The sequence below is a fragment of the Mustela nivalis genome (genome assembly GCF_964662115.1).
Source record: "Mustela nivalis genome assembly, chromosome: 14".
NCBI classification, from domain to species: domain Eukaryota; kingdom Metazoa; phylum Chordata; class Mammalia; order Carnivora; family Mustelidae; genus Mustela; species Mustela nivalis.
The window spans coordinates 56,285,844-56,310,233 of record NC_139033.1 but is presented as its reverse complement, the minus strand read 5'-3'; the positions used below and the strand labels follow the sequence as shown (position 1 = coordinate 56,310,233).

The following is a 24,390-nucleotide window of genomic DNA, read 5'->3' as shown; positions in this document are numbered from 1 at the left end:
GTCCTGGTAGCTTTAGGGACAAATCCTGACCAAAACAGGAACAGACACCCCCCCCTCCAACCCCCCACTCCCCCACCTTCCCACCTCCCACACCCACACCCTCCCCCATTTCTCAGGTGGATTCACTCTCTACCTGGAGTGTTTTCATCAGAGAAAGTAGTATTTTCCTGGCTAAAATCAGTTATTTGCCACTAGACTGATTTGGATACAAGCCAAGCAAATGATCCCAAGTTTGGCCATATATCATTCTTTCTTCAAAAAGGGAAACAGATTTTCTGAAACCCATTCAGCCTCTGTGGTTTTCATTGTTATTTCCTTGTCTCTCCGGTTTTTATACATCTGGGTCATCTTCTAAATTAGAGCAAGGACTTATAATTACTTTTCAAAACAATTATTTTGGCCATAATTGCGAATAGAGGGCACTATTTCTTTCTATGATAACACATATCAAAAGCGTTATACCAGCAGTGAACATGCATAAAATGCCCGTATTGTGTCTGAAATTATTCTTTCCTTTTACCCTGTGTTGTTTGGCATATAGAACAAGCTATGAGCATCAGCTCTGAAACATCAAATATTTTCACAAGCATAAGTTGTTATTAGCTAAGAATAAGTTCCCAAGAAGGAGTGAAAGATGGCAAAATATTTTAAAGTGTGAAGTTCTCAATACTGACAATATCTGAGGTAGAAAGTGATATATTAAAGGAAAAATAAAAGAGGGAGGGGGGCAAAGAATAAGGTAGAGAAAGTCAGAGAGAGACACAAATAGAACACAAGAGAGACAGATGAGAAGTAAAGATAAACATGTAAATGATCTCTTAACCAAGCTATCTTCTTTCCCAGCTGTGCTGGCATGGGTTAAATCTCTCTTCATAAAAGAAGCGAGATGGAGTAGGTGGATGAGGTGGAATTACTGAAAAGTACTAGCATTCCACTATCCCGTATTTGAAATACTTGATCAGGCCTAGATCCATTCTAGAACTGGAATGACAGATAACTATTTTTCAGTTCCGGCAGTTCCTATTGTCTCTGTCCTTACTGCTATGGGCTAAGATATCATCCGGCTGAGACATTAGAGTGAGATGTGTGTAAAAATGAATATATACCCAGATTTCTGTGATCTTTATATACACCTGACACTAGGCCATATGTACATGTCCGTTTCTCAGGTCTAATAACTGAGAGGTCCATATAATGCAAGATCCTTTTAAGTTTTGTTTTTTAAATAATAACTATATATTTAAGTTGTACAACATAATTCGGTACACACATATACATAGTGAAATGATTACCACAGTCAAGCTAATTAATGTATCTTTTCCTCACCTAGGTACTGCTTTTTGGTATGTGGTAAGAGCACTTGAGATCTACTCTCTTAGCAAATTTCCAGTGTGCAGTAATACAGTATTATTACCTATAGTCATTATGCTATACATTAGCTTTCTAGACTTATTTATCCCACATAACTGCAAAGTTGTACCTGCTGACCAACATTTCCTCATTCCCCCCACCTCCCCATCTCTGGTAACCACCATTCTACCCTCTGCTTCAATGTATTTGGCTTTTTTAGATTCCCCATGTAAGTAAGAACATGCGGTATTTTTCTTTCTGTGTCTGGCTTATTTCACTTAGTATAATGTCTTTAAGGTTCATTCATGTTGTTGCACATGGCATAATCTCCTTTACAAATACCCCATTGTATGAGTATACCACCATGTCTTTATCCATTCATATGTCAATAACACTTACATCATTTCCATATCTTGGTTATTGTGAATAATGCTGCAGTGAGCATCAGAGCACAGATATCTCTTCCATGGACTTATTTAACTTCCTTTGAGGATACACTCAGAAAAGATATTGCTGGATCATATGGTAGTTCTATTTTTAGTTTTTCGAGAAACCTCTACACTGTGTTCCATAATGGCTTTAAGGAAGTTTCTTTTCTAGTTGTTTTGATACTTACATTCTTAGGATGTGAAATGATTTTTGATATGCTCATTTTTAAATTAGAAATGTTGCCAAGGTGTTTTAATTAAATCGTATTTTTGTCAACATCTCTTTAAATCATGCTTTATTGTTCATTTTGAATGATTGGATGTGTTTCTGAGCATTTTAGCTTTAATTTCTAGAACTCCCTAACCTCTCAGACAAACAGCTAATTATCTACATCTACCTCTATTAAGGAGATAGATGTTCAACAGAGGCATGATGAAGAAGAATTGTAGTGACTATTATAGCTTCTTCAATAAAATTAATGGTAACTGTTGAACCCCAAGACAATATTTCTAAAGTAAAGTTCCATTTTTAGGTATTGCTATTTTTAAACCTATAACTTCACTGAAGTGTATTTTATTATTGACAACCACGTAATTTTTGCATAAAACGAATTGGACTTTTAAAAAATATTCTTAAGTGTTTCATATGAAAAAAAAAAGTAATGACACCATGATGATGATCATGATGACAGTGGCCATAATGATTAATTCAGGGAATAAAATGGACTTTATTATAAAGCACTAAGCCCTGTATAGTGTAAAAGGCCAATGTTTCTAAAAAGAAAACAGAAATTCCTGAGGTGTTTGGGTTGCTCAGTTGTTTAAGCATCTGCCTTCAGCTCAAGTCATGATCCCAGGGTCCTGGGATCAAGTCCCGTGTTGGCCTCTCTGCTCATTGGGGAGTCTGCTTCTTTCTGTCCCTTCTTCCCGCTTGTGCTCTCTCTCATGCACACTCTCTCTCTCTCTCAAATAAATGAATAAAATCTTTAAAAAAAAAGTAGAAATTTCTAATGGGGGTATGATTTTCAGATATTTACTTTCTAATTTAATTAATTCCATTAATAACATTTAAAAACCTCTAACAATAGGTGAGTCTCCTATAGTTTCATCAGAGCTTATTATAAAGGATGTTGACTTTGTTCAATAAGCAATAGAGGCTTTCATCAGTAACAATTAAATTTACCAATAATTGTGCAGTGTGACAGTAAAAGAGTAAGCTCATTGCTGGTAGTGAATAATTTGTTTTAGTGTACAAAAAGGGAATAATCAACTGGTTCCATTCTCATAGTATTAGCCTGATAAATTTTAAAGTAATATTATTATAGTAATTCCCCACTACCTGGCATGCATATTATAAATATTCACTGTTGACACTACTTTAATATTTCAATCATCTTTTTAAATTCTAAATTTATTTATTTATTTTGAGAAAGAGAGAAAAAGAGAGGGCATGCACACAACCGGGGGAGTAACAGAGGGAGAAGGAGAGAGAGCATCTCAAGCACACTACCACTGCATGTGAAGCTTGACATGGGGCTCAGTCTCACAACCCCGAGATTAGAAGCTAGTTTAAAATCAAGAGTTGGACATTTAACTGACTGAGCCACCCAGGAGCCCCCTTAAATGATTTGTTCTAAATAAATAACAATGTTTTATGTCTGAAATCTATTAATTTGGCCTCTTTGGGAGAAAATTATACTCCTTTTTTTTTTTTTTTTTTTTGCCTCTACCTACCTTCATATGAAAGAAAATGCCATATGGATTGACAATTCCAACATGTAATGTGGTATATATAAAGTAGTAGAAGAAAATATGGAACTTGAGATGGAAAAGCATGTTTGCAAAGGCAGAAATCACAAAGGAATGGTTACATGAAAAGTTATTACACATCTGGATAGCTTCTACTATTATCAACATGACTTACCAGAATTGTACATTTTTTACCAAGGATGAACCTACACTGATACATCATAATCATGAAAAGATCATAGTTTACCTCAGGGTTCACTCATGACATTGTCCATCCTGTGGGTCTGGACAAATGTATAATGATATCTATCCATTATTATAACATCACACAGAGTATTTTCAGTGTCCTAAAAATCCTCTGTGCTCTGCCTTTTTATCTCTCCCTACTCCACCCTCTTTCCAGGAAACCACTGACCTTTTTATTGTCTCTATAGCTTTGCCTTTTGCCAGAATGTCATATAATTGGAATCATATATCATGTAGCCTTCTCAGATTGGCCTCCTCTACTTAGTAATACACATTTAAGGTTCCTTTGTGTCGTGTCATGTCTTGATAGCTCATTTCTTTTTAGCACTGAATAATACTACATTGTCTGGATGTATCACAGTTTATTTATTCATTCACCTACTGAAGGACATCTTGGTTGCTTCCAAGTTTGGGCGGTTATGATTAAGCTGCTAATCCATGTTCAGGGTTTTGTATAGGCATAAGTTTTAACTCCTTTGGGAAATAACGAGGAGTATGATTGCTGAGTCATATGGTAAGAGATGTTTAGTTTTGTAAGAAACTTCCACACTGTCTTCTTAAGTGGTTGTATCATTTTGAATTCCCACCAGCTATGAACGAGTATTCCTATTAGTCCACACGTCACCAGTATTTGGTGGTGTTGGTGTTCTGGACTTTGAGCATTCTAGTAGTTGTACAGTGATATCTCATTGTTGTTTTAATTTGCCTCTTCCTAGTAACATATTATGTGAACATTTTTTCATATGCCTATTTGCCATCTGTATATCTTCTTTGGTAAAGTGTTTGTTTTGGGTCATTGGCCCATATTTTAATTGAGCTGTTTGCTTTTTTATTGTTGATTTTAAGAGTTCTTTGTATATCTTTGATAACAGTCCTTTATCTGATGTGTCTTTTGCAAATTTATTCTTCCAGTCTGTGGCTTGTCTTCTCATTCTCTTGAGATTGTCTTTCACAGAGCAGAAGTTTTTAATTTTAATGAAGCCTAGCTCATCAATTATTTCTTTCATGGATTGTGCCTTTCACGTTATATAAAAATAGCTATTTTTAAAATACCTACAAATTAAACAACTATCATTTAATCCTTAGCAAATCTTTTTAAAAGAGAGAAGCAGGAGGAAGAGAGGGAGATAATACCCAATGTTAGGGAGGGTGTGGAAAATGCAAGCTCGCATACAATCCTATTGAAAGTACAAATTGATACTTTTGGAAGAGGGTAGGGCCAACATGGCAATGTGTATTAAAGGCTTTAATTACATACCTTTGGACCCAACAGTTCTACTACAAGGAAAATATCCTAACAAAATAAATAGTCAAACATATATTTACAGGTTTCTTTATTGTTATGCTGTTTATGTGTAAACAAGGGCAGCCATTCTGAGGAAGAAAAAAAAAAAACCTGAGAAATTAACAAACACGCCAGCTTATATTTCTGCTCTGATAGCTATAAAGCCAAAAGAAGTCAGGGACATGGGGGCGCCTGGGTGGCTCAGTGGTTAAGCCGCTGCCTTCGGCTCAGGTCATGATCTCAGGGTCCTGGGATCGAGTCCCGCATCGGGCTCTCTGCTTGGCAGGGAGCCTGCTTCCTCCTCTCTCTCTCTGCCTGCCTCTCTACCTACTTGTGATTTCTCTCTGTCAAATAAATAAATAAAATCTTTAAAAAAAAAAAAAAAAAAAAAAAAAAAGAAGTCAGGGACATGGCCATATGCTTATCGAACTGTTCCCCTTCTCTACTCTTTAGTAAAAAACATGAATAGGCAGCATAGTATAGAGAAAAGGGCCTTGGCTGGTTTAAGACTCAGAATGCCTGAGTGCTGCTATGGACCCGTTGAAATAATGTAAATATAGAAATATAAGGCATTATTAAAATATTAATGTTAGGAAGTAGAAAATAAAATCATCTGTGGGTCCCTTTATCCATATATTTGCATTTGTCTTCACAACTGATCTTGCAAATAAAAAGTCCAATATCAAGTGGAAGAGAAAGGGTATATTGTTACAATTGCACCAGAAGGAAATGCCAAATGGTAAAACCTGGAATGCCTTGACTTTGATAGAAAAGCAGTAAAATATTTTGGATAGAATATAATTCCCAATTATTATTGTTCAAAAATTAGTCAAAAGAAATTTCTGCTTACATAAGGATGAACAGAGGATAATTGGTCTCAAATGTAAACCAGCCTTTAGGTGTAGTGCAGTGGGCAGAGATCTAGTGCAGTGTTGGTCAGCAGAACCTTCCATGATGGGGTGCTTGGGTGGATCAGTCCATTAAGCATCTGACTCTTGATTTCAGCTCAGATCATGATCTCAGTGTCATGGGATTGAGCCCCGTGTCAAGCCCAGTTTGGGTTCCATGCTCAACAAGTAGTCTGTTTGAGGATTTGCTCTCCCTTTGCCCCTCCCCACCCGGCACACACACATTTTTGCAATAGTTCTCTAAAATAATTAAGTATGAAAAAAAGAACCTTCCATGGTCTATGTCTGCATTGTCCAATGGTAACTACTAATCACCTGTAGTTGAGCCCTCAAAATATGGCCAGTGTCATTGAGGAACTATATATTTAATTTTATTTAATACTAAGTAATTTAAATTCAAATAGCCATCTGTGATTAGCAATCTCTTACTGGACAGTGTGGCTCTAGAATTAAGGACAACAAATTGGGTCTTTTTTTTAATGCAGGGGTTCATTTCAGACATCTCTGATGCATAAGGATGCATAAGGGTGATAAAGGGCAAGAAGGTAAATATCTTTGTGAAATTTTCCTTTCATTCAAAGAAATACTTAACAGGGAGATCCTTTAATTCTGTGTCTGCAAGTTCAAGATTGTTCAGAGAAGTCTTGGTCTCAAATATTCTTTAGCCTTGCTCACTTAAGAATTCTAATGTTCACTCATTGTTTCACTTGCCAAAAGGAAAACACAAGTTGAATTTATGTATCATGTGTAAAAAAAAAAAAATACTTTGTTTTTCTTTATTCTCACACTACTACCACTCTTACAATACTTCTGACACCAGATGTGTAGATTTCCTACTCCAAACAATTCTAACTGCCTGGAGTTACTGTCAATCCCACAGAAGCAGGTCTCAGTCTCACAGGACTGCCGTTCCCACCTAACTCATATGCCAGTGATAAGTCCAGGTTATCACCTGTGTTTCTGACCAATTGGCTATAAATAAAAAGTTTCCATGACCCCCTCCTGAGATTTAATCATTTGCTAGAACAGCTCACAGAACTCAAGGAAACACTTACTTAATGTTTGCTGTTTTATTGCATAACAGAGACTGCAAGAAACAATACCAATGAACAACCAGATGAAGAGATACACAGGCTGAGTTCCAGAAGAGTTCTGAGGGCAGGCACTTCTGTCCCTGTGGAGTTGGGGTGCACCACGTGCCCATCACAGGGGTGTATTCACCAACCCAGAAGCTCCCCAAACCCCACACTTTGGGGATTTTTTTATGGAGGCTTCATCAGTTTGGACACAATCAGTCATGAATCATTGTCCCTAGAGAATGGGGATGGAGTTGAAAGTTCCAAGCTCCTCCTCATGACTTGGTCTTTCTGGTGACCAGCCCCATCCCAAAGCTATCCAAGATTCACCCTTAGAACAAAGACACTTACTCCTATCACCTGGAAAATTCCAAAGTCTTTTTAGGAGCTTTGTATCAGGTGCCAGGGATAAGCACCAAAATTAGAACAAAAGATGCTCCTGATGTTCTTATCACTTAGGAAATTACAAGGGGTTTAGGAGCTCTGTGCCAGGGCCTAGGGATGGAGACCAATATCTCTTTTCTATTATTTCACATTCAGACTCTGGATTTGACATTGAAAACATAACAACAGTCTAGAGTCCCTAGATTCAAAGTTTCCTTGGAATATGATTAGGAATCATATGACACAGACCAGATGTTACAGAGAAGGGGTGAAAAAGTGGTTTGTGTAGAAGGAAGCATTGGGAAAAACTTTAAAAATAGTGAGCATTAAATAGGAGACTAGGGGAAAAAAAGATCTATAGAGAGGGAACAGTTGGGAAAAATCAGGGAAAGGTGAGAATCGGAAATCTCCGAAAATGTAAGCTAGTCGTGAAGGTGTAACAAGAACAGAACTCAGAAAGTGTTCAGGGACCAGATCACCATCACCACCACTGTCACCACTGCCATCACCACCGCCGTCACCACCACCTTCGTCACCGTCATCATGACTTCATCCTTACATCATTGTCACCATCATTATCACTGCAATCGCAGTAACCATATACGGGCCACTAAGCATTAGATTAAGCATTTTTCATGCATTATTTAATTCTTGCCACAACCCTATGAAGCAAATACTGCCCTAATTTATTGATGAGAAAATTGCACTGCCAATGATTGCCAAACGAGGATGTCAGGCCAGGGGCAGCCCTGTTAAACCACACTGAGTAGTCTCATCTCTCTTCTATGGAATTTAAACTGCTTTATCCTGGATACTCTGGGAAGCCGTCTGAGAAAAGTCATACCAGGAGCAAGGTAGAAAATAGACTAGGAGGAAGACAGACTAGCTGTCTTCAGACATAAGGGAAGAAGTTAATGGCGCAGTTTAGAACAAGGGTGAAGGAGGGCCATTCTGACCTCAGGGCGGGAAAGTAGAATTTGAAAAGGAGTTGATTTGAGAGGGGTTTTGGCAATTGTCTGTCTTTACAGTGAGTCAGGTAGAGAACATCTGACTTATTTTTTAAGCCCCCTTGAAAATTGTCAATTACCGCATGCAGCGCTACAGCAAGATTATTGTGGCCAAGGAAACAGAGCTTATCTCGTAATATGCAAGTTTTCCTAACAAGACCAACTTGTACAAATCACCCTTGTTGGAAATAAGTGCCACTTCCTGTCATCCGTGTTCTTGAAGCATGTGGCACATCACAATATTGTTTGGAGATGTGATATAATGGAAATATAACTTTATATTTATGAAATAATCCCTTTATGAAAGTATCCCTTTCATTAAAACCTTAATGTTCTTTAATAAGGGCATATAGTGATTTTTTTTCTTTCCAACACACAGGATTTTTAGAATATATAATTAGAGCTCATTTAGAAAGGTCAAAATGCCATTCCCTTTATCGTTGTGGAAGCAGGTCTTCTAAATGAATTTCTGACTTGGGAACATTATTATTCTCTTGCCTTTACCCATTGAGGTGGATTTTTTTTTTTTTTTTTCTCTCTTGGCTGTATATCCCAGTTCACTTATGGATTAGAAAGATAATAGAAGCTGTTACTTCCAGCATCAGGGCCTCTACTGTTTTCCAAGAAGTTACTTTTGATTTCTTCTGAAGTCTTATGATCACTGTGGTTGGAAAAGAGTGTTGAGAAATGCAGAATAAAGTGGAGGAGGTGAATGTGGTCTTGACAATACAGAGAGCTGAAAGAAGGACAGGGGTCTGGCCTGAGAGGATGCGCAGCAGCCTGGCTGTCAGAAGGATCAACCAAAGAGGATAAGGAGGGAATAGCAGAGAATAGCAATGTACTGACCATGTAGTTCTTTCCAGGATGTTGGACAGCAGTGGAAAACCCAAACATGCACGAGGACATGTGAGTGTTCTGCGCATTCTCTGATGTAATAAAGGAGCACACTTTCTAAATTTCAGATACTATTTGCAGTGTGTTTAGTTTACTCATTTTTTTTAAAGATTTTTTCTTAATTCATTTGACAGAGAGAGAGAGAGCGAAAACACGGGAGCTCAAGCAGAGGGAGGGACAGCAGGAGAGAGAAGCAGACTGCCCACGGAGCAGGGAGCCCTCCTCAGCGCTCAATCCCAGGACCCGGGGTCATAACCTGAGCTGAAGGCAGTCACCTAACCAATGAGTCACGCAGGCACCCCAAGTTTACTTATCTAATTTCAAGTTAATGAATCCTCATTTAGAGAACAATACCTAGCACATAGAAGTCACTGAATATATACAGTTCTTATCTCTGTTAATCATTGCAACAACCCCATGAGCCTTTTGTTATATATCACCTTTAAGATTATGCATGAAAAAATCAAGGGCAGAGAGGTTAACCAATCTCCCCAAGGGTTTACAGTTAATAAGAGAGCTGTAGTTAGTGGGGTCAACCACTATGCCATCTTGTCTACCCTTAATTTATGTAAAGTCTATTATATGAAAAGGGGATAATACCTACAAAGTACTTACAGAGCACTTGACATACAGTAAATTCCTAAAGCTGCTAGCAATTATTATTCTGTAATAAGATTTAGAAGATGTTCTGATATTTATATCATTCTACACCACACTGCTCAGAAATAGTAAGATTGTTAGGGCAGCTTTGGTTTTATTCTCATGTAAGTTTGAGTAAAGCTTTGTTGACAAGCATGCCCATTATAAATTGGAGGAACCCTCTTTTTACTCAAACATTATCAGTCTGACAGGCACTTGAAGTTTTCACCTCAAAAAATGTGCCTCATAGAAGTGTTCCATATACACATCTACGCGGCTCTGCCCTTTTGGTAGAGAATGACTGCAGCTAACGGTCTTAATTCTTAATGCCAGCAAGCAAAATTCCCTTTCTTGCTTGGTATTTGCATAATATGTCAATTTGTTCATTGTAGTCTGACATTTGTATAACCTAAGGGAGTTAGTCGGGGGGGGGGGGGGAGGCAGGAAAAAGAATCAGGCCAGAGGCTGGAAAGGTGTGGTTATAACGGAATGGATTAGTAATAGAGTTCTCAAGGTCATGCAGGTGGTCCTGGGCAGAACTCAACCCAACCAGACCCTAGAACAAAGTCAAAGAGAAACTTGAGTTCTGATCTGTTTTTCCCTATAACATGGGTTAGTTGGGGGTAGTGGGCTGTCCTCCTCTGTACAGAATAATTTAATGGAAAATGAGGTGACTTGCAGTCTAACTGAAGTAAGAATGTCAACAGATGCAAAAATTAAAGATTACCATTCATTGTAGACAGAGACAGTGAAAGGACAGCTCTGTTCGTGGGATTCCTGGAGAGAATGGTAGTGCTGAGGACTGTGCATGAAAAATGAGCAGTGAAGGTTTGAGGACGCCATGGCTCAGGGAGGCAGAAATGTGAGAACTCTAGAAGGAGTCAGGGGATTGCAGAAGAGAGCGAGCAAGGGAAGGCCTCAGGATGGGTGACCGGGAGTTCCCTTGTCTTCTGCATCTGTCACTCCCATAGCCCCCTTTGTCTATCTATGACTAGTGTTTTAGCCAATGATGTCACTGGGCAAGTGTGCTAGGTACCACCCCCCATAAAAGGATGACGCAGGAGACCAGCAGATCTCCCTCCACTCTGCTACTTAGGGAAGGGCAGGCTGGGGGACAAGGTGGGAAAATCTGTCTTTAGATATTATCCTCCTCTATGGAACCTTCATCTCATCTCAGATGACTACATCTCCATGACCTTAGATGGCCATAATTTCTTTGAACATTTAGGGACTATGTGAATAATGTTATGATTCACAGTATTTCCAAAGTAATATCTGCAAATGTTATGTGCCATTTATTATCTGGAGAAGTAATAAGCTTTTATTAACCATAATGACTAACATGTATATGTGATCTACTGTTTGTACAGTATTTTGGTGGCATTACATTTGAATCTCCTAATAAGCTTGCAAGGGAGATGACACCATTATCCTCCTCTTAAAAATGAATGAATGAATTTCTTGGAGGCACTGAATTAGCCAGCAAAGCATAGATTTTAATTTACTGACTTACTATTACATGCTGTTCACTGGAAGTCCCTCTTAACTTCAGATGCAAAAATCACCTCAGTGATAGCAATTTGCCTTTTAAAAGACTTCTATTACAAATGAAGAGCTCTTGCATTTATTCAGATAATTCAGATTGCATCCTCTTTCTTCTTCATACTTCAAGGTAGTTTATGTACACAGTAGGCATTTAATAAGTGTTAACCACCTTGTTATTGTCTCTTTGTACTCTCACAAGTAATCACTTTGATTTGTAAACATCTGATGAAAAAATCACTATGGAATAAAGAGAATACTCAGAAATTGTAATTCCCAGTGTGGGAAGCTAAAGTGAATAAAAATGAGACACAATTCTTTTTAGTTTAAGGAAAGGCTGTCCCCTCCAACATCTACATGAGTGGATTTTAAATAATTCAAATGGCCAAAACCAGAAGACAGCAAGGCAGATGCTTTATGCCTGTGTAAAACTCATAAAAGGCAATTATTAGGAGCCTCCAAACTAGTCTCTCCGGTAGTCACCCAACAACACAACAATATATTATTTTATCCTACCAACATAGTGTCCGGTTCTGTTCTTAGGTGTGTGTTTGTCCTTCGTACTACACAGTCTTCTTTACCACTGCTCGTGAGTGTAGCTATCTTTCTTCTCTCCCAGAAATATCAAAAATACTCTTGCCCCTGGCTGATTCCCCAACAGAACTTATGTTAAAGTCTCAGCAGGAGAAACAAAGCCAGAGGGGCTGCCCCTCAGCAACAGGTGTTTCCAACTTGCCAACACTGAGGGTCCCTACTTCCCTGAGCGTTGCTTCCATTCGGCCTTCCTCCTGCTTATCCTTTTCCTTAAAGCATACAAGAAACCGTTCTGAATTGCAACGTTTATTACCTTTGGTAATAAACAAATAATACCATTTGAAAATGGTCTTAAAGGAATCCTTTGGGTTTGAATGTTCTCTTTTGACAGAAATGCTAAGGTCTGAGATTCTCGTTGAGGATTAGGGTTAGGCAAAAAGAGAATGAAGACGAAGGGCAGCTTTTCTTAGCAGCTAGTAAATATATTACAAAGCTATCATTATAATTAAGCTGAACTATAATTAAAGACGGTATTGATATAGAGAAAACCCTAGGGTGTAGACAAATACTGGCGTACGTGTTAATATATGCTAGACAAGGCAGTACGTATCAATAGGGATGATGATTATTATTAGTTTAAGTCTTATGGGAAGGGAGAAGGTCTTCATTCATACTACAATATAAATTCCAACTAGAGGGGCACCTGGGTAGCTCAGTGGGTTCAAGCCTCTGCCTTCAGCTCAGATCATGATCTCAGGGTCCTGGGATCGAGCCCCATATCTCTCTGCTCAGCGGGGAGCCTGCTTCCTCCTCCCTCTCTGCCTGCCTCACTGCCTACTTGTGATCTCTGTCTGTCAAATAAATAAAATTTAAAATAAATAAATAAATAAATAAATAAATTCCAACTAGATTAAACTTAAATACTGATAATAAATCAAACTATGGGAATTAGAAAAAAGTATAGAGGAATTTTTAAAACAGCTCTATCAAGATATAATTGACAATGACCCCTTATTGACAGTGTATGAATCAGTATGTTTTGACCTAATGTGTACACCCTTTACACCACCTCTAGAATCCAGATAGTGAGCATCTCCATCATCCCTAAATTTTCTGTGCCCCTTGGTAATGCCGCCCTCTCACCCGCTCCTCATTCCCAAGCAAGCACAGGACCCCTTTTGGTCATCATAAAATACTTTGCGTTTTCTAGTGTTTCCTATATGGAATCATACAGAGCATACTCCTTTGTCAGATTCAACCTTGTTGTTGCATGAATCATGAATACGCTCATTTTTATTGCTGTGTTTGGTTATTGTTTGTCCATTAATCCATTGATGGACATTAGGGTGGTTTCCAGGTTTTTACTATTACAAATAAAGCCACTATGAACATTCATGTTAAAATCTTTAAATATATACATATATATACATACACACATGCACATATTTCCTTTTGAGTAAATACCTGGAGATATTTAAATGATCTATGAAAATGCCTTATAAGTATAAAAATGGAGATTCATAATGGAAAAAAAAAGTTGTATTTGACAACATTAACCCTTGTAATTTCTTCACATCAAAAAATATCATTAATAAAATTCTAGGTTAGGGACATCTGGGTGGCTCAGTGGGTTAAAAGCCTCTGCCTTCAGCTCGGGTCGTGATCCCAGGGTCCTGGGATCGAGCCCCACATTGGACTCTCTGTTCAGCAGGGAGCCCACTTCCTCCTCTAGCTCTCTTTCTGCCTGCCTCTCTGCCTACTTGTGATGTCTATCTGTCAAATAAATAAATAAAATCTTTTAAAAAAATAAAATAAAGTTCTAGGTTAAATGATAGTCAAGGAAAATAAATAAAACAGTGGTGAGAACTCGCTATGGGCAAGGCATAAGAAACTGTATGATGTCTGTGGTATCAGTCACTCTTCACAATAGTCCTGAAAGGTAGACACTGTTATCCCAGGAGAAGGCACTCTGGATCTTAACCCACATTCTGTGCTGCCTCCCCGCATGGAGACAGGGCACAGGTTAATGCAGATGGCCATACTTGGCAGGGGAAGTCCAGTGTCCTAATGCAGAAAAGCATATGTGAAACAGAATAGAAACAACATAAAATGAATCTCTGGTCCACACATGGGAGATGATAGGTCGGTAGCCTCCATGTAAAGAACTTGCGCAGACCCTGCAGGAAAACACAAAGAAGTAAAAAGAGAAAGGGATGTAAATAGATAGTTCACACCCAAGTAAAAGTAAGACTATATGAAAAAATATTAAACTTCACTTATAATCAAAGAAATTAAAACATTGCTGTAACACCTTTCAAAGGAGTAAATATTTTTAGATATTTTGCTGTTGGGTTGTTTTGCTTTGATGGCGGCAACATGTCATGTTAGTGGGGTTGGAAACCATTTCTCACACTTTATGGGTGGAAGTATAGATTAATACAGTGATTCTGGAAAACAATTTGACATTAGTAAGGATCAACGACTTTGAAAATATTTATACCCCTTGGTTAAAATTTGCTTTTTGGAATCACCTAGAGAAGTGTGAAGTGGATACAAAGATTTTACGTACAAACATCTTTCTTTTTTAGTTTTATTTATAGTAGTGAAAAATTGGAAATATCTTGTCACATGAAAATGAGCATCTGAAGTCATTCTATAGATAAGAAATCCTATGCAGCTACCAAAGGGGTGTTTATCAAGCTACTTAATAAATTATTGGTAGGAGTGGAACTTACTACAAATTTTTTGGAGAGCAGTTCGATAATACTTTTAATTGACTTAAAATACTTCTGAGCATTGACTTAGTGATTCTGCTTTTCAGACTATAAAATGGAAATACTTTTGCACAAAATTAAAATAATATTTTTAAAACAAATGCCCAACAATGGATAAATTAAATAATTTAATAAATTCAATAGGTTATTTAATAAATTAAATTATGGCACATTCATTTGATGAAACCATTTAAAATGTCTTTTTTTTTAAGGACTATTTATTTATTTATTTATTTGACAGAGAGAGAGAGCACAAGTAGGCAGAGTGGCAGGCAGAGAGAGAGGGAGAAGCAAGGCTCTCTGCTGAGCAAGGAGCCTGATCCAAGGACCCTGGGATCATGACCTGAGCCAAAGGCAGCTGCTTAACCGACTGAGCCACCCAAGTGCCCCAAAAGCCATTTTAAAATGTCTTATAAGTAGTGAGAGTGAATATACCTTTTAATAAAATATCATCTACTACTGAGTCCTGATATTGAAATTGAAAAGAAAAGAAAGATAGAAGAAAACAAAATGTCAGTAATGATTAATCTGTGGGTAATATTTAATTTCTGTCCTTACTTCCCTGTGTTTTCTGAGCTTTCTCCAGTGGATATATACTACTTTTGCGATGCTATGATGCATATTAGGTTATAGAGGCAGAATTTGAAATTGAATACTCAATATGAATGCAGCTTTGTACAGAAAAGAGGCAAGAAGGGAATCAACCAAAACATCAGTAGTATGGGTTTTTGTTTTTTTCTGTATAATTTTTGGAAATTTTTCTAAGTAGTAAAGAATCAAGGCAAAAACTATTTTGAGAAAGAGAGGGGGGAAAAACCAAGTCCCTCTCTTTTATTTTTCTTCTGAAGATTTTATTTATTTATTTGAGGGAGAGAGAACATGGGCAGAGGGAGAGGACAGAGGGAAAGCAGACTCCCTTTTGGGTAGGAAGCCCGCCTGCTGGTCTGGATCCCAGGACCCTAAGATCATGACCTGAGCTGAACACAGATGCTTGACTGACTGAGCCACCCAGGCACCCCCAAGGCCCTCCCTTTAATCTGGGAAAAATAATGCATGAGAACAAAAGGGAATTATAATAGGCTCCTCCTACTACAACAAAACATACGTCTCTAGCCCGTTTAAAAAGATGAACTGGTTGATGTAAACAAAAAGAGCCCAGGGGCACTTGGCTTCAGACTTGTTTAAACTCTGGAGACCCAGAGGACATCGCCCAAGTGCTAACTTTTCCTGTTTCCAGGCCCTGCTAGTTTCTGCTTAACTGTATTCCTGTTGAGTACTATCCAAATTGCATAACCAGTTCTTGTGTCTCTCACTTGCCCATGGACAGGGGCTTTCCAAGTGGCAGGTAGAATAGCCACCAGCAGTCCCAAATCATGTACTGTCCCCCTTCACATCCCCAGCAGGGAATTGCTCTTGGTACCTCAAACAAGACCCCAGCAAGTAAGTGGCAAAAGGCTGCCTTGGGTTGTGTGCACAGCCCTGCACAATCACCATGGCTGGGTGGGACAGGATCATGGGCTATTCTATTTCTCTGTCTGAAGGGAAACAAAGTCATCCCCACAGCAAACACATGGGAAAGATGACAAGAGAGATTACAGGAGAGAAGGAGGAAAGGGAATGTTGGAAGGGCAGTGTGACAGATGTCAGTGACAGAAACTAGTAGGTACAGTGCCAGGCATTGGACAAAATTACCTCATTCAGTCCTCACAGAATTACAGAAAAGTGAAGGTCAGAGAAGGAATGGAGGGTAAGAGAAACTTAAGTTATTTGCCTCCAAACCTGCAGGTAGAACATGGCAGTGAGGAGACTGAAGCTACGGTATGTCTAAAGCCATAGCCAAACCATCCCCCCGACCCAATGTTTGTCTTTCTTCAGCTTTATGGTGGCTTCATCTGCAGTCAAGGAACAGAGAGACATTCTGTGTTGTCGCGTGTAGGGAATGGCGAGGGGGTGAGCAAAAGCTCTAACCTTCCAAAGGAAACATCCAGGCGACCGCCTCTCTCTGCTCCAAGAACACTGCTGAGAAGAGCTAACACGGAATAATATATGAGAGCGGGTGCCGTAGGTAAAATGGTGGGTATTTTCCCGACACTAAAATCAGCTATGAGATTCATATACATTAAAAGAATTTCACACTTCAATTTTTAAACTTTTTCCAAGAAAGTTGGGCTTATTCCATGTTGGCATTCAAAGAGTATTTTCAACAGCATACCAGGCACTCTCAGAGATCTAAAAGTAAACATCATCTAAATGAGGACACAGAGACAAGCAATGGGAAATTCAAGGTAGAAAGACATAAATGGCAACTTGGGATAAATGGCCCTTGTTGGTCTGGCGGTTCCCCAGACAAAGCAGCCAATCTAAAAGGAACCTAAGTTTATTTATACATGCTGAGGATTTACTCTACCTAGTGATTAAACCTTTAGGACACCCTTCTTAAGTTTAGTAGAGCTTTAAGAACTCAAGCTTTGCATTTCCTTAACCTTCTTGCTTCCTGTCCTTGGTTCTGCATGAAAAAACTCATCTCCTCACAGTTCCAAGAAATAATTCCAAAAATAAATGTAGGCATTTGCTTTAACCAGGACATTATGTCCCCAGTTTTCTTTCCAAATCCTACAGGATGTACACGTTGCACTTGATGTCTGTCTACAAGCACAGCAAAATCCAAGTTCTACATTTGCTCCCCAGCTGAGTGTCTCTGCTTGGCAAGGCTGCATCTAGCAGATAATACCCGTGAAGGAACAGCTGGATGAGTGATTTGTAGTAAAAAAGCACCAACAACCCCTTGGGATTTATTTAGCACAATTTATTTAATTCTTTATTCAGAAGTAAAATTCCATACATTAAGTAACATATGTAGAAGTACTTCGGCTGTTTATCATTAAAGGGGCGCACAATTATTGGGGATTCTGACGTGAGAATCATCAGCCATTTTGTCAGTCTGGCACTGATTCCCTCCAGAGTCATAGGGGATGGGAGGAATGTTGCCTTATGACCCCCTGTGCCCTTCTTGACAAAACTGAGGAAGCATGACAAAGTAGAAAGAGTACAGATCTTGAAGTCAGATTTAGGTTCAAATATAAATTTTTTTAAAGATTTTATTTATTTATTTATTTATTTATTTATTTATTTGACAGATCACAAGTAGGCAGAGAGGCAGGCAGAGAAAGGGGAGGGGAAGCAGGCTCCCTGCTGAGCAGAGAGCCCGATGTGGGGCTTGAACCCAGCACCCTGGGATCATGACCTGAGCCGAAGACAGAGGCTTTAACCCACTGAACCACCCAGGCGCCCTGAGGTTCAAATATAATTTTTATATAATAACTGGTTTTGGGATCTGAGTTGCTGTGTCCTCATTTGGATAATCCAATTATCAGACAGAACTTCCTACCCCCTTGGGGAGTCAGTTAAAGTTGGTGTGAACCAATCTGAAAGTGTAAACCCTTCCCACAACCTTTGGGAATTCTTGGGGGTTACTGTCCCTTAACCTGTTATTTGCCGGGCTCCAACAGTACGCAAGCTATGTTCTCTTTTCCCCCTTCATCGGATTGCAAGTGAAACTTGACCCCCTTGCCAGCATCCATGAATACGTACATCCACTCAATACCGACATGTCTAGTAACTTTACTGAAGATATGGGCTTGGCAAGGCTTGGTAGAGCTGGGGGAGGTGGAGGACTGAGGGCACACAGCTTTTTTTCATCTCTCTACCAATGTCATTCTTATTTTTCCTCTTCTTTTTTGCTCCAGATTGTTTCTTAGGAACTACAGATATTTTTCCTCTTGCTATGCAGAGAAGTTGAGCTCTCTTCTGTTATTGTTCCAAACTTATGTATTCAAAATACATCAATATGCTAGCAGAACAAAGGGGTTTCCAATGGCTTCTTCGGAAGGTAGTCAAGGTTATAAATAGAAAAAAGGAAATTTTCCATCATTCTTTCTTTCTTTCTTTCTTTCTTTCTTTTTTTTCTTTCTTTCTTTCTTTCTTTCTTTCTTTCTTTCTTTCTTTCTTTCTCTCTTTTCCCTTTCTTTCTTTCTTTCTTTTTTTTTTTTAAAGAACAGGGGTGCCTGGGCGGCTCAGTGGGTTAAAGCCTCTGCCTTTGGCTCAGGTCATGATCCCAGGGTCCTGGGGTTGAGCCCCACATCGGGCTCTCTGTTAAGCAAGGAGCCTGCTTCCTCCTCTCTCTCTGCCTGCTTGTGATCTTTGTCTGTCAAATAAATAAATAAAATCTTAAAAAAAGAAAAGGAACAATAATAATACCTACCTCGATGCTTTCCAAGATTTGTGTGAATTTAGGGACAAGGGATGTAAAATTTCCAGCACATAGTAAGTGCATAATAAATCCTGCTGCCGATAATGATGATTCTGTGTTAGGTAGCTATCGTCTGCAGTAATTGTACTTCTCTGGGTGTCACTATCACAACTATAGGTAACTGTTTTTGCAGTCATATTTTCATGTCTGTCTCCCCCATAAGCTGTAAGTTTCCTGAGGGCTGAAACTATTTCTGTCTTGTTTACCACTATGTCACCAATGACTCATACTGTGCCTGGCCCACGTATTTAACTCTTCACTGCATTAATAAATAGATGAATGAATGAATGGAGAGATATCAGGATTGGGGGATTTTTCTTTCTTTAGAGGTAGTGATTTTATAGGAAGAAGTGATAGGGCAGGTGAGGAATGGGGAAGTCACAGAAGATGTTCTCCAAATAGTATAAGCTCTTGAAGACTTTGGGAAAGATTAGCAGAGCCCCCATCTTCTTTGTTCACCCCTTGTTTCTCTGTATTTCCTGGCCCCCCATATCAGATTAGCCAGGCTCCTACCAATTCCAGTGGGTTTATCAGTCTCCCTAAGGCTTAAAAAAAGACTAATTTGCCTACCTCTACCCTGTTTAACTAAAACAAACCTTGATCATTAGGCTTTTAGACTAGTCCAGGAAAACCTGTCTTACCCATAGTTTATGTGTAATAGCTACATTTTTCCCTACCATTTTCCCATGGTAGATATTTCACTTTTTAGTTACCTGGTTGGATCACCTAACTTTACCTGGTTGGATCATCTAACTTTAATGTTACAGCATTTCCTGAACAGGAATATGTGCTGTAATGAAACTTATAAATTAAAAACTTATAAATTAACTTTAGACAAGATGGGATCAGGAGGGAGACAAACCATAAGAGAGTCTTAATCTCACAAAACAAACTGAGGGTTGTGGGGAGTCAGGGGTGGGGGGAGGGGGTTGCCTTATGACCTTGGGGAAGGTATGTGCTATGGTGAGTGCTGTGAAGTGTGTAAGCCTGATGATTCACAGACATATACCCCTACGGCTAATAATACATTATATGGTAATAAAAAATAAAAAATAAAATAAATTAATTAACTTTAGGATTATAACTCCTTTCTGGACTGCATTGTTGCCTTTATGTGCAGGAACTGCTTATTGATTGCAAAGCAAAGACACTGGATTTATGGTCACCCTCTTCCGTGGGCCTCCTCTTCTCATCTAACAGTGAGGAGTCCGGGCCAAACAAACAAATTTTCAACAGTAGTGAAGGATGGGAGCTTGAGTGGGCTAGGTTCAGCCCTCCTTCCCCTCTTTTGCCTGCCAGAGCAACTGTCATTATTTTTTTTAGATGCTTGGCTCCAGTGAAGGAATTAATTTGAAGAAAAGATTCCATGGTAAAAATTAAAATCAGCAAACTGGAAGAGACTTTTCTATAAGCCAAAGTAAAGAAAATTAAATCACCCCAAAAATATTTTCTGAGTCTAGGGGGCTATTTCAGTAGGACTGTCAGATAAAATACAGGATGTAAAGTTAAATTTGAATTTCAGGAACAATGAATAATTGTATAATAGAAGTATGTCCTATATTCAAGTCATACTTCCATGAAATCTGGCAACCTTAGAATATGGTAGGCACTTTAAGAATGAGGGACAAGCAGCATACACCAAGAAGAGCACAAAGACATGATAAAAGGAGTTAAATTTTTTGCTGTAGATACCATTATTATTATTATTATTATTATTATTATTATTACTATATTATACAGAGTCCTCATCCCAACCCATCCCCAGTGACTATTTCCTATGTCTTTACTACTTCTGGAATTTATTGCTCATTTGAAATTTTTGAAATCAGTGGAAAATTGGTGTTTAATATACAGAATCTAACTTTACAGCAAATATACACAAAAGACATCTATACCATGGAATTGGAAATTCTGCTTCAAAACCCTGCATTAAAAATAACCTATCTGGGGGTACCTGGGTGGCTCACTCAGTTAAGCATCTGCCTTTGGCTCAGGTCCTAGGATCGATCTCCACATTGGGCTCCCCAGTCAGTGAGGAGTCTGCTACTCCCTCTCCGTCTTCCTCTCCCCCCAGATTTTACTCTCTCAAGCTCACGCTCTCTCTCAAATAAATAAATAAAATTTTTTTGAAAAATGACCTATCTGGTTCTAGAAATGACAGAATCTGGGGAATGATTCTCTACCTGTTACTCATATGATGTGTTCTTCCTATTGGACCTCATGTCTTCAGTTTTGTCCAGAGGGCATGAGAGGCCTTAGGGCAACACTTGTCATTTTCTGTGAGGCAGGGCACAGCTTGCTCTGTTCAAATGGGGGAGTAGTAAAAATGAATTTGTATTCATTTTTAAACTCCTGTATAGTGAAAATATCAGTATTTGGAGGATAATTGGTATCTTTGGAAATATTCAGAGTTATCCCAAATTGACCATTTAGGGCTTATGTGAAACAAGACTGTTTTGGATGTACATAAAGACTATCTTAATCATCTAAGAAAGAGCTAGCTTATACTAAGGAGGAAGGCTGAGTCAAATGGTACCTATGAACGTTAGTTACTATTATCTAAGTTCTTATACACAGATAGCCTACAGTTTAAAAGTTAAAATCATATATAAGCTTGCAAAATTATTTTGTGAAATAATCACAAAACTTCACTTATTGAGGTGAAACCTTCATTATTCCTCCTCAAGTAGTCTTTTCTTCTATACCACATTTCCCCATCTCTTAAAAATATATCTGAAGCCATAAGAGGAAAAGCAAATGATTTCTCTCATTTTTTTAATTTAAAAATTTTTTAATTTTTAAAATTTTTTAATTTTAAAATTATCATATAATGTATTATTTGCTCCAGGGTTATAGGTCTGTGAATCATCAGGCTTACACACTTCACAGCACTCACCATAGCACATACCCTCCCCAATGTCCATAAACCAACCACCCTCTCCATATCCCCCTCCCCCTGGCAACTCTCTGTTTTTGTGAGATTAAGAGTCTTTTATGGTTTGTCTCCCTCCCAATCACATCTTGTTTCATTTTTTCCACCCCTACCCCCCAAACTCCCCACTATGCCTCTCAAATTCCTCATATCAGGGAGATCAAATGATAATTGTCTTTCTCTGATTGACTTATTTCGCTCAGCATAATACCCTCTAGTTCCATCCACATAGTCCCAAATGGCAAGATTTCATTTCTTTTGATGGCTGCATAGTATTCCATTGTATATATACACCACCTCTTCTTTATCCATCCATCTGTTGATGGACATCTAAGTTCTTTACATAGTTTGATTATTGTGGACATTGCTGCTATAAACATTTAGGTGCACGTGCCCCTTCAGATCACTGCATTTGTATCTTTAGGGTAAATACCTACTAGTGTGATTGCTGGGTCAGAGGGTAGCTCTATTTTCAACTTTTTGAGGAACCTCCATGCTGTTTTCCAGAGTGGTTGCACCAGCTTGCATTCCCACCAACTTGTTTATTTTAGCCATTCTGACTGGTGTGAGATGGTACCTCATTGTGGTTTTGATTTGTATTTCCCTAATGCCGAGTGATGTGGAGCACTTTTTCATGTGTCTATTGGCCATCTGGATGAATTCTTTGCAGAAATGCCTGTTCATGTCCTCTGCCCATTTCCTGATTGGATTATTTGTTCTTTGGGTGTTGAGTTTGATAAGTTCTTTATAGATTTTGGATACTAGCCTTTTATCTGATATGTCATTTGCAAATATCTTCTCCCATTCTATCAGTTGTATTTTGGTTTTGTTGGCTATTTCCGTTGCTATGCAAAAGATTTTGATCTTGATGAAATCCCAATAGTTCATTTATACCCTTGCTTCCCTTGCCTTTCTTTGGTGATGTTTCTAGGAAGAAGCTGCTGCAGCTGAGGTCAAAGAGGTTGCTGCCTGGGTTCCCCTCAAGGATTTTGATGGATTCCTTTCTCACATTGAGGTCTTTCATCCATTTTGAGTCTATTTTTGTGTGTGGTGTAAGGAAATGGTCCAGTTTCATTTTTCTGCATGTGACTGTCCAATTTTCCCAACACCATTTGTTGAAGACTCTCTTTTATCCATTGGACATTCTTTCCATTTGTCGAAGATTAGTTGACCATAGAGTTGAGCGTCTGTTTCTCTATTCTGTTCCATTGATCTATGTGTCTGTTTTTGTGCCAGTATCATACTGTCTTGATGATGGCAGCTTTATAATAGAGCTTGAAGTCTGGAATTGTGATGCCACGAACTTTGACTTTCTTTTTCAACATTCCTCTGGCTATTAAAGGTCTTTTCTGGTTCCATATAAATTTTAGGAGTATTTGTTCCATTTCTTGAAAAAAATGGATGGTATTTTGATAAGGATTGCATTAAATGTGTAGATTGCCTTGGGTAGCATAGACATTTTCACAATATTTGTTCTTCCAATTCATGAGCATGGAACGTTCTTACATTTCTTTGTGTCTTCCTCAATTTCTTTCATGAGTACTTTGTAGTTTTCTGAGTACAGATTCTTTGCCTCTTTGGTTAGGTTTATTCCTAGGTATCTTATTGTTTTGGATGCAGTTCTAAATGAGATCAACTCGTTAATTTCTCTTTCTTCTGTCTTGTTATTTGTGTATAAAAATGCAACGGATTTCTGTGTGTTGATTTTATATCCTGATACTTTACTGAATTCCTGTACAAGTTCTAGCAGTTTTGGAGTGGAGTTTTTTGGGTTTTCCACATAAAGTATCATATCATCTGCAAAGAGTGAGAGTTTGACTTCTTCTTTGCCAATTTGTATGCCTTTAATTTCCTTTTGTTGTCTGATTGCTGAGGCTAGGACTTCTAGTACTGTGTTGAATAGCAGTGGTCATAATGGACATCCCTGCCGTATTCCTGACCTTAATGGCTCTCAGTTTTTCTCCATTGAGAAAGATATTTGCTGTGGGTTTTTCATAGATGGCTTTGATGATATCGAGGTATGTACCCTCCATCCCTACACTTTGAAGAGTTTTGATCAAGAAAGGATGCTATACTTTGTCAGTTGCTTTTTCAGCATCTATTGAGGGTATCATATGGTTCTTGTTCTTTCTTTTATTAATGTATTGTATCACACCGATTGATTTGCAGATGTTGAACCAACCTTGCAGCCCTGGAATAAATCCCACTTGGTCATGGTGAATAATCCTTTCAATGTACTGTTCGCGCCTATTGGCTCTTATTTTGGTGAGAATTTTCACATCTGTGTTCATCAAGTATATTGGTCTGTAATCCTCTTTTTTGATGTGGTCCTT

At 38.5% G+C, this 24,390-nt stretch overlaps 1 protein-coding gene across 24 annotated transcripts in view; it reads left to right on the top strand.

Annotated features, from left to right (window-relative positions):
- The window catches only part of DTNA (dystrobrevin alpha), a 355,996-nt gene that overhangs the window by 186,488 nt on the left and 145,118 nt on the right, over nt 1-24,390 (top strand). The gene's annotated exons all lie outside the window — the stretch shown is intronic.